The sequence below is a fragment of the Pleurodeles waltl genome, chromosome 2_1, assembly GCF_031143425.1.
Source record: "Pleurodeles waltl isolate 20211129_DDA chromosome 2_1, aPleWal1.hap1.20221129, whole genome shotgun sequence".
Classification (NCBI taxonomy): domain Eukaryota; kingdom Metazoa; phylum Chordata; class Amphibia; order Caudata; family Salamandridae; genus Pleurodeles; species Pleurodeles waltl.
Genome location: NC_090438.1, coordinates 247,589,054 through 247,606,273, shown reverse-complemented (window position 1 = coordinate 247,606,273; position 17,220 = coordinate 247,589,054).

The following is a 17,220-nucleotide window of genomic DNA, read 5'->3' as shown; positions in this document are numbered from 1 at the left end:
TCTCTGATCGCTTGAATGGGGTGGATGACAGCTGGGCTTTGTGTATCCCCACACACAATAGAACTTAGGTGTGACTTGATGGGCCTTGATGGGCCATCCTGACAGGATGGGAGGGAGGAGCTGGCCACATCCCCCTTTACACCTGAGTAGGCTGTTTCCTGTCCCCATACAACGGGCTGCTTACCCCCAGTTGGTGAGTCTGGAGCCAGGGCAGGAAGAAGGACCTCTGTACTCTTCAAAGACGTATTGGATGTCTCCCCCACTTCATAGATACCACTGGATATAAGAACTGGACCTCAGACCCTACCACTTCAGTACACTTCTGAACCTGTGGATACCCTGCCAGAAAGAAAGACTGCTTTTCTGCTACAAGAACTGCCCCTCTGCTGGACTGCTGCTCCGGAGGAACTGCTGCCTGCCTGTCCTGACCTGCTGCCCTCCTTACTCAGGTGAGATGGACTGAACCTGCATCTCTCCAACCCAGAACCAAGGGTGACTCAGAAGGCCAGCCAATTGGTCTCCTGATCCAAAGTCGCAAGGACATAAGCAACTTCCAACCAACCCAACTGGACTCCACCAGTTGTGAGCCTGACCTGCCAAGTGGAGACACTTTAGTCCTGTGCCCTTGGAGGTAGATCGTCATGTGCTACTCCAGCAGAACCACCACATCTCCACTGTTGCATGGACAGAACTGGCACATCTCCGCCATTGCATGGATAAAACTGGAACATCACTTTAGGAATCAGTACTGTGGCATTTCCTTTGGTGCAAGGCTGCTTCTTCCCCATTGATGACAGCCTAGACAATGACACCAAAACCTGCACAGCAACCACTGTGCTCATCAGAATCAATGCATCACCTCAACATTGATGGGACCAGCACTTGCAATCAAATTCCATCACACTTCTGCTCCGACACATTGCCACTGCTGTTTCAGGAACTACATTTCCTTGACAGCATGGTTTGGAAACCTCGCAATGCTCCTGCACTAGAATTTAAGGTACTATAGTTTAGGGAGCCCAACTGGGTCCCTGTAGCTGGCCAATGCTCCATCATAGTCAGCTGGAACTTTTGACTTTGTCTCGGTCCAGGGCAACCAGATTGCCCCAGTAGGACCGTGGTGCTTTTAAATGCTTTTTTTGCAGTTTATTTAAAAAAATTCATAGCTCAAGTTCTACTAATTGGATTCCTGGAGTTTTGGGTTTGTTTTATGTGCTAAATTATGTTCTATTTTTCTAACCAGGTGTGGTATCTTTTTACATGGCGTTTTCACTGTCCTACTGTTTGAAGTGTTGCACAAATACTTTACAAATTACCTCCTAAGTTAAGCCTGTCTGCTCTGTGCCAACCTACCAGAAGATGAGCACAGGTTAATTTAGGGTTTGCTTGTGACTTACCCTGCCTAAGATTGTGTTTCCTGCTTGCTCAGGGTGCATACTTCTGGCAACCAGAAACGCAATTTCTAACAGTCTTGGCCTGTGTGCCATCTACAGAAGTGACACACCACTATGATTTACTCACAGAACCCTTCTATCAAACAAATGAACAAAAACATTTTTGCTACTAGCCTATTTAGAAGACTGATTTGGCCTGTACCACGGATGTCACAGGTCCTAACTCATACTTCAAATTCAATGATGGAGCATGCAGAATAGTATAGGCTCTCAAGAAGAATAACAAGGATGTAGAAGGATGGCTAAATCCCTTTCAAGGAACACTCAACGCCAGGCCAGGGATGAAAATGTAACTCTGCGGAATTGGTGACTTTGGCGACTCAATGTTACTCTTGTACATGGAGTTTTGACCAAACTTTGCCACTCACTGTGTGACAAAATGTTTTCTGTTGCTAGGAGGACTTCCATTGAGATTTTTTAATGTGGGCATTCCCAGTCAGAGGACTTCTTCTCAAGCAGATTTTCTGCTCAAATGGCAGCAAAATCAACTTCAATGGCCGCACAGTCTTGCACACAATGTGGTGTCATTAGAGGTAATTTTTCTGTGTGGAACACACTACCAGTGCTAAATCGTACCCCGAGCAGTGTGACAGGCATATTTCAGCCTATTGTCGGAACGCTGACGAATCTTACTGAGTTCTGCAGAATGAAATTCTGAAAGTTTGGCCTACCCCCTACTCAATACTATCAATTCATAGAGATTATAAAAGAATAAAGCTACCAAGGTCTCAGAATAACACAATTTGCACTATCTGGAGTTTATAGCATGCATACTACATATTAGGCAACACAACATAAAAATACACTTCACTTACAAATACAGCCTAGCTCAGATCACAATACCTGATACCCCAAAATCATTTTAAGAATTATAATAACTTTCATTTGCATTTCAGATTACATAAGAATGTTCAACTAATTAGATTTCACAGACAACCATGGCCAATTGTGACAGAGTCATGTCACCCAGGCCCACATGTACGTAGCATTTTGCATGTTGCAAATGGCGAATCGGGCCGTTTGCGACAGGCAACATGCACTTTGGGATGTACAGACCCATTTTAACGATTCAGTAAACTATTTACCGAATCGCAAAAAGGCTTTGCGAGCCGCAATTAGGAAGGGGTGTCCCCTTCCTAATTGCGAGTCGCAGTCCCATGTACGATTGTTTTGTGACCGCAAATGCGGTCGCAAAACAATCGCAGTTAGCACCAGTTTCAAACTGGTGCTAACCCATTTGCAAATAAGAAGGGGTCCCCATGGGACCCCTCCCCTTTTGTAAACAGCACTGAAAACATTTTTTTCAGAGCAGGCAGTGGTCGTAGGGACCACTGCCTGCTCTGAACAAATGAAACAAACATGTGATTTTGGAACAATAATGAAGAAGTGGCATGGTTGTTTCTGAAATGTATTTGGAGACGAGATTTGAAGAGTGCATTCCTATTATTTGAAAAGTATTGTTCTGCGGATTAGAAGTGGTGCTCTGTGCAGCTTATTGCTTGAGGAGGTGCACCATCGCTTAGAGTTAAATCACTCAAAGGATATGTTATTTGTAGTAACCACAGATGGTTTTGTAATTTGCTCATACCAATAATGATCCTTTTGTCATTTTTTAATAATCCTATAAAAATAAAAATAATAAAAAATCAGCATGACAAGAAAAAAATAGAAAGATAATCCAAAGAAATACCATGTAAAAATTCCTTCTCAAAGGCTGCAAAAATCCACTCAATAGATGGCCTTAAGCACTTAAGAAACATACACTCATAAAAATAAGCATTATTGAATGCATAGTCATATTACAAAATAGTACTTCATATGCATAATGATTACATGTACTAAAACACATATCCCATCAAATACTTCCACAATGCTAAAAAATAGTGATTTATTAGCAGTTGTCATTCACCAATATTCCAATAATTTCATTCAAAAATATAAATCTACACACATAGTAAAATGAACGTTATCCAAAAGTGATTAAACAATATATATTAGTGTTCAGAAAAAGCCATATAACGTCTCTCAATATCTTGAAAAAACCTGCCTTTTTTGTATACAAATTCGCTATCAGCATTCTAAACGATCTGGTCACAGTCATGAAAAAGAACATACACACCTACCTTCAAGGCAAACATCACAGATAAAAAAAAAAAAAAATTGGTAAATCAACGTAAAATATATACATATTGAGTACTTAACTCACACAGTCATACATGCACATTAAAGACTACTGCAATCCTAAATAACAGTACAGCACACATTGAAAATTAGAAAACATTTTCCCCTTTGTTGCACCCGCTTCGTGGGGGTATACTGTTTTGTTGCAAAGTCCCACCTACAAATCCACATAGATTGAGGCTTTAAATCAAAACCCAAGGGTAGTTACCAATGTAACAGCAATGGGACACCCCCTTAAAGCACAGTAAGGCAAACAATGCTCCAGTGCAAAATCTTTAAATCACTGATCACCAGCACCAGGTTGTATTATTATTTTGGTGACTTTTCACTTGAAAAGTGTTGATAAAACATGCATGTAATTTCTTGCAGACACCGTTAAACTAGCAGATTTCTTATGTTGTTCTAATAGTCATTTGAGAAGCGCTTTCTTCAACTAAAGAAGTATATTTTAAACACATGTTAAAATTCAAATCAGATAGAGTATATCATTTTGAGTTCTAATAATATTACTACGGAATTCAATATATTACTAATGTAGTGTCCGCTAGAGGCGTTTATAATACATTAACAGTTTATTTTAGACTAAAAGTACATACCTCTGCATTGGAACTCTGAATCATTATGCATCCCTGTAAACAATAATTAATCTTTCTTTGTCAGCATTAATTGAAAATATTTTAGTTTTGACTAGTTTGTTACAGAACTCACATAATTACAAATGTATCATTTACAAGATTGACATGTTTTGCCAGCACTGAGATCCAGGCTCATGACTGAAATTAAACAGAAATGTGTTCTAGGTTTTACATTTGTTTATGTGACATATGTTTTCTTCCTTGACCAAAGTCACCAAACACTTAATTTGCCAAAAAGCGCTATCAACACAAAGAAATGGATTATTGTCGACGGTTACCTAACAAAGATTCCTGAGGAAGAAGTACATTCAAGAAAAAATGTATTTGGATGGACATATTTTTAGGTCTGGCCTATAGGCATCTTTAGCTGACTTTCTCAGCCTCATCGTTTTCAAAACATTTGTTTTAAAAATGCATACCTATATATAGTACCAGACTGGGGAACCTAAAGAAGCCATGGCAAAATTCTATTTCTTCTCTGATCTCTTTCTGACCACCTAACTCACTCTCTTGCTTTCTCATGAAGCCCCCTGTGCATTCTGCACATATGCTGAGAAAAGTGACAGATGCACCAGTATTGCATCTGGCCTTTCAAAACAGGCTTCTAATGGGTCCAATCAACTGAGGAAATGCCCAGTGTAATAAAAGGCAAGTCCAGCTTTGCCTATATACATACATAGAAAGTCATTTGGTCAGCCCTTTTGATCCACTTGTCTGTTTAAATATCATTCAGAGTTTGGCACCACACACCATGGCATACAGCATGGGGCAGTAGGAAAGACAAATGTAGCCACTGACTCTTTTCACTGTGACTGATTGTGCACACCCACTGTGAAAGTAGTCCACCACACAGTCATACCTGTTGGGCCAATCACTTATGTTATTTTTGTTTTATTTCAATTATTGCTTTCATTTATCTGTGTGATGAGTAATTCTATTTTATTATTTTGCAAACACACACCACCTCTTGATGGCAGTATTTACTATTTATTACACATTTAGGGCCTCATTACGAATTTGGCAGTCTCAGGACCGACATGTTGGCAGTGCTGGTCATACCGCCAAGAGGCTGCAGGAGAAGACTGACAAATTATGACCATGGCGGTGTTCACAACAGAATACAGCCAAAGCACCACCGGCATCCCACTGCAGTCTGGTCGCCACAGATGACTGTTGCCACCTGCAGGCCGCTGGACACCATGTTTCCGCTGGACAGATCACGAGGTTGCACACCGTTACAGTTTCCAGTGTGGTCCCACCACCATGTAAACCCAGGCAGAAACCAACAGCATAAAAAGAAACACTCACCTTCAGGAAGCCATACTCGTCTGGAGCCATTATGGAACCTGAACTATATGTCTTCCTGCTGCTCCTGCTCACCCAGAGACTCTGGAATCTATGACAAAGACGACAACAACAAATGTAAGAACACACTTTTATCTGGTACTGTTGTAGATTGGCAATTTTTGTACACTCATACCACATACATTCAGGAAGAGGGTGCGAGGGAGACACAGACCCTGAAACCTGTCCCAGGATACTTGTTTCTGGTCGCGGAAGATCTGGCCTGGCAGTTCGGGCTGGACTGTTCCCATGGGGAGCAGGGTCAAGATTGATTTCCATAGGGCTTGGTCCAAACTGGAGTGACGTAATGAGCAAAAAAATGAAGGATTAAACCAAGATCTGTGACTGGCGGTGAATGTTTGCATTGTTCAACATTCCCTAAGTGGGAAGGGTATCCACACATGTGGGTCTTGAGCTCACTGTGCCACTAGATTCAAGCTAGCCTGGCTGATGAGGGGTGGCTACCATTCATATGGCTGGGTCCAAACTGGGGTGATGTGGTGAGCCAAACAACAATGGATTAAACCCAGACCTGTGTGATCTTTTTACTTTTTGAAAGTTGATATTTTCCTATCCTTAGCCCTATGTCTCTACAGCCTGTGTTCAGTCACATGACCGGGTGTAGCTGCCAGTTAGGCTTTGTGAATTCCTCCCAGACGGTGACACAATGGTGGGAATAGATGTGTCTCAATGGGCCATCAGCTGCAGGGGGCAGGCAGAGCTGAGAACAGCCCCACTTGCAATTGAATAGGGTGTGCTCTGCCTTCACACAAAGGGCCTAATGACCTTTAACAGTCACTGCAGCGAGTTTGGAGCCAGGACAGGGGGGTTAGAAAATTCCATGCACTTAAAATAACCTTTCTAGAAGCTTCTCACATGTTCCAAATGAAGGGCACCGAGGTATAAAAATATACCTCACTTTTCAGTTCACTTCTGGACCTGCAAAATGACTCTCAGAAGACTTCTTGCTGTGTGATCTGCTGTGCACTATCCCTTTGGTATACCTGGAAAGACTGTTTTGTTGCATAGAACCTTTCTTGAACTCTCATAGGCCAGTCCTGCTGAAGACCCCTACATCTTTACCTGAACCCAGGGCTTCCAAAGTGAATCCAAGGGTGAGTTTTGTGGGCTCCTGTTCAGAACCACAGGGACACAAGAGGCTCCCACCAGCATCAATTTGCACCTGGACCCAGCCTGACTAGTCCTGAATACCAAGAGATGTCCCATCCATCCTAGACCCTTGGTTGTGGTGCAAATGGTATACAGATGGCAAAATCCCCAAACTGAGGAGTTAAACATTTTTTGGCCAAAAACCAGGAGGAAACCAGGACCAACCTGCTTGTCTATCCTCCTGAAGTCTATCGTAGGTCAGATTAACTTTGTGGCTTTTCTCACTATGTTCTTCCCCACAGCAGCATAGATAGATAGATAGATAGATAGATAGATAGATAGATAGATAGATAGATAGATAGATAGACAGATAGATAGATAGATAGATAGATAGATAGATAGATAGATAGATAGATAGATAGATAGATAGATAGATAGATAGATAGATAGATAGATAGATAGATAGATAGATAGATAGATAGATAGATAGAGTGGAAGTGTGGAGTAGATGTTTGAGTTCATGCAGATTTTTTGTGGGATCAATAGATGAGCTAGCAGAGTCTAGGTATTGTTGGATTGAAGGGGTATTGCTTTCAAAAAAGAAAAATGTATACGTTTTACGCTAATTCAGAAAAATATTAATAGAAATTAAGGGAAGCATGGAAGTGACTTAAAGAAGGTTGTGCCCAAAGAGAAAAGGCATGTGAAGGATGTGGAAATGAGAAGATAGTTGTTTCAAAGGAAAAAGAAAGGTGTCGATCCAGAGATTGTAAGTAAAGATCACAGTTCCTTCCCAATTTTATGAAAATAGGGGACAGCTTTTGAGACAGCATGCAATATGAGGATGCAAGACTCTAGACAGAAACAACATTATATGCATATGATTGCCATATTCCATATAATAAGTTCTAGAATTGGATGAACAGCGTGTGTAGTGCTAGGCAGCAGCTAGACCTTCACTTCAACAAGAATAACTGATATTTTCAGGGGTTGGAAGATTAAAATTATGCCTGGGTGCAAATCTTGAAAGGAGATTCTGCAAAAGCTTTAGTTGATATCTTCTCAAGTTTGGCTCACAGTGTTAATTCTAAAGCAAAGGGGGATTGATTATAGATTCCCGGAGCTTAGCATCCAGAAAGATGGAAAACTGAGGTTAGCTTCCCCAGACAGTAGAAGTGCATTGCCTGCATTCCTGTGGCTTGGGGATGGTGATCTAGAAACTGAAATTCAGTAAGAACTTTGTTAGTAAGTGGCTGCTGATTAGAGTTCCTGGAGCAGTGCCCTTTGGTAGATGTTACAGGCGAGGGGTGGAGCTATTGATTATGTAGTCGAATGTTGAGAGGTCTTTTAAGTATCGCATTTCATCTTCAGTGATTATATTTTTAGTGGGGTTGATGTCAGCCATTGCAAAACATCACTCCTCTTTGTTCCTTTGTTATGGGTGCTCAATGTAGGAGACTAGCTTGTTATGAGATTTATCAGTAAATAACGGCTGTGTCTGGAGATGCCTGGAAAAGACACTTGAAAGTAGAAACACCCTAAATCAGTTATGAGAAGTTAATTGTGTAAGAAAATACCACCCTTGCCCACTTATGGCTCGTTGATTATTTGTTAGGATGCAATGACTTGGTTCATCCATCCTCTAATGAATGCCACAATATTATTCTTCAGGTTGCAGCAATCCAATCAGAGCTCCACAAACCTAATTTTGGATTTGCCCTTTGAAATGGATGTTGGGAAAAAAGCTCCTTGTTGGACATGATTTAATTCTTTTTCAATTTAGATCTGCAGATATTTAGTGAATCAAGGTCTGCACAGCATTTGCATGCTTGCAACCCAAATAACTCCATCTCAATAAGATTGATTGACAGATCGACTCAAGTTGTGTACTACAAAAATCACTTCTCAAGAACTAAAGATTGGATCTGCAAAATAACAAATAAAGAGACTACTTTTTGTGAAATTCTACTGCCATGACAAATATGGTGTAATTCAACTTTTGCTTTCCACAGCTTGGTGGATCTACACAACCTAAATCAGATTTTTTATGGAAAGATTTGTGCAAGAAAACAAAAATCAAATAGATTTGATCCTCTCATTGCCTCTGAAATATGAAACTGAGGTATGGCTCTGGCTCCTCTGTGCAAAAGCACTGGAATGCACGATAATTCAAACCACCTACCCATTTTTTTCTTGATAGTTTCTTTCTTTTCTCAGGGGAATATCAAATTGCCATCTCAGGGGATATGCCAATTTAGTAATTTTTGCACGGCGAATTGCGTACGTTATGGCATGCATTGTGTGCATTGATAACTAGAACAGGTGAATTTCAGTAACTTTGAAAATTTGAGCCGGAACAATAACTCAAATAAAATAAAAAAAAATCAGTGCATTTCATTTTTTATAATGTGTGTAATTTTCAACCACTGTTATGCATGGCTTTTGAGCATATGCAGTGGGGGTTGGTGACAGGCAGGGCCTGACTTGAAGTCAGGCAATGAATCTAACCAGTCATTGACTGAAAACCTATGCAGTGCATGATATTCTGGTTGCCTGCAGGGACAGTTCTTTAAACAGACACTGTGTTTAACAAGTTTCAGGCAGCGAGCACCCACGCCCAGCCCCTCACCTGACAACTGTGGTCAATATCTGCACCTTCACAGCCTTTAGACATTTGTAGAGCAAACATGGCCTGTGTCCAACTTGTTCCAGATTGCCAAACCACCCTGGATGGCACTATGCTGTGGACTGGTCACTGGGCCTGTCTTTCAGCAAGACCATGCACTCAATCTGACATAAGTGGTCATCTCAGGTCAAGCTTGTCAAACACATGTCGCCCTTTTAGAGGTTTACAATCAAGAATCCATAACTATAAAGTTGCAACAGGTGATTTATGGTTCGGAGAAGCTTACTATGAGTTCACTGTGTTAGGGCATGAAGCTTGCCATTGACTTATAGTACCGTTACTAGATTTGCAGAACCCACTCCACTTAAAATGGAGATGAAGTCCAGAGTACCTGCCTCTGCACCAGGGTCTAGGCTATCATTTTCATTGTTGGGTTTCCTCAAACCTATAAAAGGATCTACAGATGCCAGTTTAAATTTTATGTTCATATTTACTCCATGGTGTGCCCTTTAAGGTCCACTCACTGTGGCTTGATTAGTCTCCACCCTTTAATGGTCTTTTATTTTTTGTTTTAAACACAGGGACCATGTCCTACATCCAGAAATGGTTGCCATAAGTTATATTAGTCTCTTGAAACAGACATTTGTCTCACTCAAATCCATAGTACCACCTCTGGAACCTTGGATCTAAAAGGGCAATGGAAGAAAAGTGTCAGAAACAGGGTTGTTAGTGGACTGGGGAATGAGCCTTAGTCAAACAACAACCGCAGTCCTAGTCAGTGTTAGTGTCAGGCAAACCTTAAATTAACCTTTGCTCACCCTCTGGTAGCTTGGCACAGAGCACTGAGGCTTAACTTTGTGCAACACTTCAAACAGTATAACACTGAAAATATCACACAAAAAGACACCACACCAAGTTAGAAAAATAGATCCGATTTAATACATAGTACAAAACCACAATAATCGAATAGGTCGAACTTGAGATTATGATTTTTAAAGGTTTCAAGAAAAAATAGTGGTAAGAAGAGTAAATCACTAAATTGGGTTATCTGGTTACACCGGAGTATGACAAAGTCAAAAATCCAGGACAAATACAATACAGTGCAGGCCAGCTACAGGGACCCAGTAAGGCCTGCTAAATAAAAGTACCATAATCCAAGTTTACAAACCACTGCATGGTATTGGTGCAAGTATACATTGTGCAGCAGAGACCAGGTGCTTGTTTGAGATGCAGCAGGCTGAGATGTCGAGTTACTAACACATTAATCTTAAGGATTCAGGAGACAGGGCTTCTGATAAAGGATGTCAAGGATGTGTTGATCAGTCAAGGTGATAAATCGCTTCCGATGAGCCATGAAACTACAAAGTGGAGTTTTGTCATCATCATTGAGGCTATCATCAATGGGAATGTGAGGGCCTTGTGCTGGTGGAAAGTGACTTGCAATGGCAGCTCCAAAGGCGATGTGTCGGTAGCAAGATGAGGGTTGCAGATCCAAGGCACACAGCAGTGATAATGCTTCAGTTCTGCAGAGGATGCATGGGTTCTGCAGAGCATATTTTAGTTCAGCTTAGGTCCACTTCCAAGGGCCCAGGACTGGGGTGGCTCTATTTGACAGGACCCACAGATGGAAGAGTCCAGGTGCAGTGTGATTCGAAATCTTTTATGTCTCTGCAACTTCAGATCAAGAGGCCAGCCAGCTAGCCCTTGGAGTCACTCTGAGTTCAACTGGTGCTTGTCCAGTCCTTCTCACCCAGGCTAGAGAGCAGCAGGCAGCAGGGCAGTACAGTGAGGCATGAATTTAACAAGTCAGTGGTCCAGCAGAGTAGATGTCCTTCATCAGCACAGCAGTTCTTCCTGGTAGAAGAGTCCAGAAGTGTACTGAAGTTGTGATGTCCGGGGTCCAGTACTTAAACCCAGTTGTGCTTTTGAAGTGGGGGGGGACATCATAAACATACCTTTAAAATGCACAAAGTCCCTGCCCTTCCTGTTCTGGCTCCACACTCACTACAGGGGGTTATACAGCCCTTTGTGTGGGGGACAGTATACATCCTACTCAGATTTAAGTGAGATTGGGTCCATCTCCTCCCTCCCATCCTGCCAGGATAGCTCATCAGGGCACACCTAAGTTCCCATTGTGTGGACTATCTAGGGGTAACACACAAAGCCCAACTGTCACCCACTTCAGACATGTGATCAGAGACATGCACAAGGCAGCAAATGGCTACATTAAGAAAAAGCCAACTTTCTTAAAGTGGAATTTTCAGAATTGCAAATTAAAATCCAACTTCAACATAAATTGTGATTTTAAACTGTGACACCAAACTTGAAAAGTCTATCTCTTCCATATTGTGAATTACATTTATAAGTTGTAATAAGGTAATCCCTTGTTTTCCTATGGAAGAGTTTGGCCTTGCAGTACTGATAAATTAAGTTGGGAGTTTTTCACTACTAAGACATCTAAAACCTATCCTACCTTTTACATATACTACATATATTGCACCCTGCCGTCATGGCTGCTGAGGACCAACCTTAGGTTTGACTTACAGGTATGAGAAGGGAAAGTTTAGACCTGGCAAAAGGTTTATTTTGCCAGGTTGACAAGAAATTGTCAATGTGCACACAGGGGCTCTGCAGTGGCAGGTGCGAGACAAGGTTAACAGGCCTTGAGCACAGATAGTGCACTTTACTAGGGGCATATAGGTAAGTTAAATATCCCAATTGGGTATGATTCCATGTCATCATTTTTTAGCTAAAGGGCACAAGCACTTTTGCAACAGATAGCAGTGGTAAAGTGTGCAGAATCCTAAGGGCTGCAAAAACAGGAGGTCTTAAGGCAAAACGTCAGGGGACACAACAGCAAGGATGCAAGGTCTAACTATTAGGCTCCCTTATAAAATTAGATTACCATTTTCTATGTATTTCTGGCTTCAGCAAGGGATTCAGGAATCCCAAAAAGAACATTATTATAAAGGTGTAAACTGTTTAAAGCTTCATCAGTAGCTTTTCTCAATGCTCATAATTCAAATACTACTGAAGTGATTATATCAAATCAAGAAAAGCCAGCCTTCTGTTTTAGTGTCTAGTGTGACAGTGGCCAGTGTGACAATCATTTTGGTGACCCACCCCATGATCTCCTCCTCAGATTCCTTCACTATCGCTGGGCAAAAGTGTGCCTCAGCTGTCCATAGCCCTTCTCTCACACATCTTTCATTTGTTTTAAAGCACTGGCAAAAGCAAAAATCCACACAGCTATCCACATAAAATATAGCTCTGTAATCTGCGTGGTCTTTGCAGCAGGCATATTAACCATCTGCACTACTTTATGGTGATCTGATCTATCTCTTTAGTAGTAACATATATCACAAAAGTTGTTTTGGCACTTTAATTGTTCAATTGCTCCTTCCCTGAGCCACATAAGTCCCACTGTCCTAAAGCTAGCCCTGCTCACCAGCCCAAAAACAAAATGTGCACATGAAAAATGTTGCTATCATCACCTCCAGAATCATGTTTTTATAATATGGCAGTAATAGGTGTTTGGAACAAGTATTGTACTAACTTACCACCAAGAACCCAGCACCAGTCAAAAATGTTTTGTTTTGTGGGCCCAGTAGTTAGCATCTCACAAACACTTTTATTGTTGTATTGTTTAATTGATTAGCTATTTAGCTGGTGCACGACTCAGAGGTTTTTATGAAGGGGTATTACAATTATCTCATATGAATGTGTTTTTAGGGCATTATAAATTTAGGGCTAAATTTATGAGAATTTGGCGCAGGGCTGTCATCTTGCTGTGCTGCCCTGCATCAAAAGGAAAGAGTAGGAATGCACCATGTGTATGTGATACAGTTCATTCCTGTCCTTTCCAACTGTCCTGGTGCTGTTTTGGCTGCTAGCTCCAACACAGGCACCCTTGCACCATGGTGTATGGGTGTCTGTATTGTCAACAGGATTGTTTTGAGCACAAAAACCATCCTGGGAGACTGTTTCCATTTTCTGTGTGTTCTACTCATAAGAAAAGAAAAAAATGATTATAAATGTAGATATTTCTCCTCGTTGTGCCTCTCCTCAGGGGGCCTACGGTTTTTATGCTACCCCAGGTTTACAAATCTGGGGATGCGTCACAATACATGGGTGTTGCATGGGAACACCATGCCCATGTAACGCTTTCCTTGTGCAGAGTAAGACAACACAGCCTTGCCTTACTCCATACCTATGAGACAATTCAAAGCCACGCAAAGTGACTTTGCGTGGGCTCATAGATATGGCTGAGTGGTTTGCGCCCGCTGCATCACTAAAAGTGACGCAAAGGCAGTGCAAGCCTCTCATAAATGTGCCCCTGGGAGTGTGAGTAGTTTTGCTGGATGTTGTTGGGTAAGGAATTCCAGAAGGATGAATCTTGGTACACCAATGACTTTCTACTTTAATAGTCAGTGCAAAGCAACATGGTTTATTAAAGAAAATACCTTCTTCTGAATATTCTTTAAAATAGATGATAAGAAAACAATAAAAATCGCCAAGCTGAATCATTCATCTTAAACCTTCTAAATCGATAATTTATATTGCAAACACACACATTTCTGCTCACAGGTCCCGAAAGTGGTACAGTAATCATGTATTTCCATTTCTTAGGCACTCATTTTTTTCACTGATAATTTCTTCTCTCGCAAACTCTAATTATTACGATTGGCCATACTTCTCTATAAAATAACCATGCAAAATAAATGTGTGTATACCAACCACCAGAGGAATTGGTTTAAATATAATTTCTATATTTTTTTCAAATTTGTTCCATGACACCAACAAATTACATAAGGAGCAAATATTTACACATCTTCAAACATCTTAAACTCCTGCTTGTAAACACCCAGTCACTTGTCTGGTTTATGATTAAATGTAATGCATTCCGTGTTACTTCAAAGAACACATTCCTACATATTTAGGGTTGTCTGGGAGCAGCTAGGTTCAAATCATTCGGATATGGAGGCCAATTAACAGGAATGTAGGCATTCAGATCCAATCATGTAATGCATCCTAACTGGTATACAGTAATGTTGTTGTACTTTCATAGAATATCCTTTTGGAGCCATGGAGTATTTTTAAAACGTGCTTTCTGGAGAATCTTGCAGAGGAAGTTACTTAACACAGGTATCTTCATAATGAAGATTTGCTTATGTCAAAAAGCACCAAATGGTATTTTAATACGAATAAGCCTTAGTATAAATCAACAAAGCCAGTTGATATGTTGATTGTTTTGTGTGAGATAAGGCAATTTTTTACCAATGTTAAGGGGAAAGGGGTAAGAATAATAAACATGGAAGGCAACATTTCTTTTTTATCAATTTGGACCTTGCAGTCATTAAATGGTGCAATCTCTCTGACCCTCAGGACCTAATTTTAGATCAAGGTTGAGTTTGTGATAGTTTGGAGAAAATAGTTTTGAAAACTCCTTTAAAATGTGAGCCCTTAAATGCCAAAAATTAAATATCTGTATATGTTTTGCTGCCATTGTTTTTGAACTCGCCGAGCCCGCCTCATAATTTTGAATACTTAATTTTCAAACTCTGTATTTGAAAAACATTCTTCCTTGTTGAATTTAACTTCATACTCCCTTGTATTTTCTTCTCTGATAAGTTTTTACATTTGGATGAATGTTAATACTATATCATTACGTGTACAGTACTTACACCAGTCTAAATGTCAAGCCAGATCATTCACCAAGAAGCTCATCGCTCTCTTTTCAGCCTACAATTTGTAAATGTAAGAAAAGCCCACCTCTATTTTTCTGGTGATATGGATGGTATTAGGACTATCTTCACAAGAACATTGCCATTTAGTATCATAGCATGTCTTTTTACATTCATCCTGTATTGTGATATTGGTAAAACTTAAAATACACATTTCACTTTGCAGTCACCATCAGTTACAGTTTCCATGTTCAGGTCTCATTGGGAATAAAGTATGTTTTTATAATTCAGCCTGTGAAAAATATATAAATTTGCTTAACATTTATTTCTTCACATGTTGTCATGTAATTCAATGCGAAAAATAGGTTTTGCATGTGTGTAGTATAAAAGAACATTTTATCAAACATACTTTGGCTACCTGAAAAAAAAGTTCAATTATACTGGTCCTGTCTGTCATCCTAACTAACTGTAATAATATTCAAATAGGCTTGAACCGCGGGCTTTCTCGAGGACAATACAAATATGTCTAGGGGCAGGAAGGGTGTTGTAGATTTTGGAAGTATTATTCTTAGGCTTTTATTTTCTTTCATTAATTGATGGTTGATTAAACAATGTTCAGGGCAGGTGCAATAATGTAATTCATTTGTTGTGTGTACCGCACTTACCACATAATATTCAGATTTCAGCAAAATATTTTGTATCTAGCTAAATTAATTCGGATTAGTACTGTTAGAGTTTGTGGCTCATACATTTACCCTATCTTGGCAGATAATTTAGATTAACCCACCACATAAATTGCCCCTCAATTAACTTATAACTCTATCAACCATGACAATTGTACAGCTCTTCAAAGTTCTTGAAAGTTCTTTTGTGGCTCTCATTAAATTGATGAATGCCATCGTCTCATGGAAAAATAAATTTATTTAAAGGGTCACTTTGAAGTACATGGAGGAATTTTGACCAAATTGTACATGTATATGTATTTGTGTATATATATATATATATATATATATATATATATATATATATATATATATATATATGTTTCCCTCTTTTGGCTCCCATAAGAAACGTTACTGTCACCTGTAATCCAAAGTGCTAAACAGAATCATATGTTATGTTATGTTGTGTTATGTTCCTTTGTATGCTAATGCCCTACAGTACAGTTGGTAGATAGATGGCTAATATTTGCACCTGTCTCCAAATAGAATTCCATTTCATGTGCCTCTTGTTTGTTGTTTATCTTTGAGTGGTCTTACAAGAATGAATGAGATTTGAGAAGTGGCTAAGGACGCATTCTGCCGTGACAGATAGCCTTGAATCCAGGGCCAGAAATCTTGTTGATATATTAACTGCAGTGGCACTGGAGCTTATGTGTGTGAGTTGTTTACTCCACCTCAATTATGTCTAGTCTTTACTACTCCACCGGAAAGAAGAAATGCCCATTTTCCTAACGGGCATTGGAGACTATATATTTGCTATGTCATTACTACATCTCGTGATTTTCGGTCAAATTCATAGGGAAAATAAATTGGTTATTCATAGTAAAATAGATTTATTTTTGACTCTGATGTACACAGCAGGTTTGAACTTTATTCACTAAAATACAGACACCCAAGCTGTGTCCATTTAAATCGAAGTGTTTTCTTTTTAGTGATACTGCACATAGGGTATATAAAATACCAAAAATTCTTTCCTAGACAACTAGGGAATGAGCCCACATCTCACCAATGGTATTTCAAGTATCCTTTGTGCATTACACAAAAACACCCCCAGAAGTCTGCTTTTTATCAAATTCTGTCATGTGTTGTGCTTGCCACGTTATTTGCTGCTTAGACACTTGTGTAAAATCTCATGAATTAAAACATACCAGGAGGCAACTTCTTTATTATGTGACTGTTGGAAATGGCCATTCTGCAGGGTCACTCCCAAACTTTTTGCCTTCCTCCTTCTCTTTTTCTGACCTCATTTTTGCTGGCATGATATTGGCTCATACCCAAATGGCTCATTTAATTTACTTGTAAGTCCATAGTCAAGCGCACTACATGTGCCCAGGGCCTGTAATTTAAATGCTACTAGTGGGCTGCAGCAAAGGTTGTGCCACCCACATAAGTAGGTCCCTAACCATGTCTCAGGTCTGCCTCTGCAGTGCCTGTGTGTGCAGTTTCACTGCCACTTCTACTTGA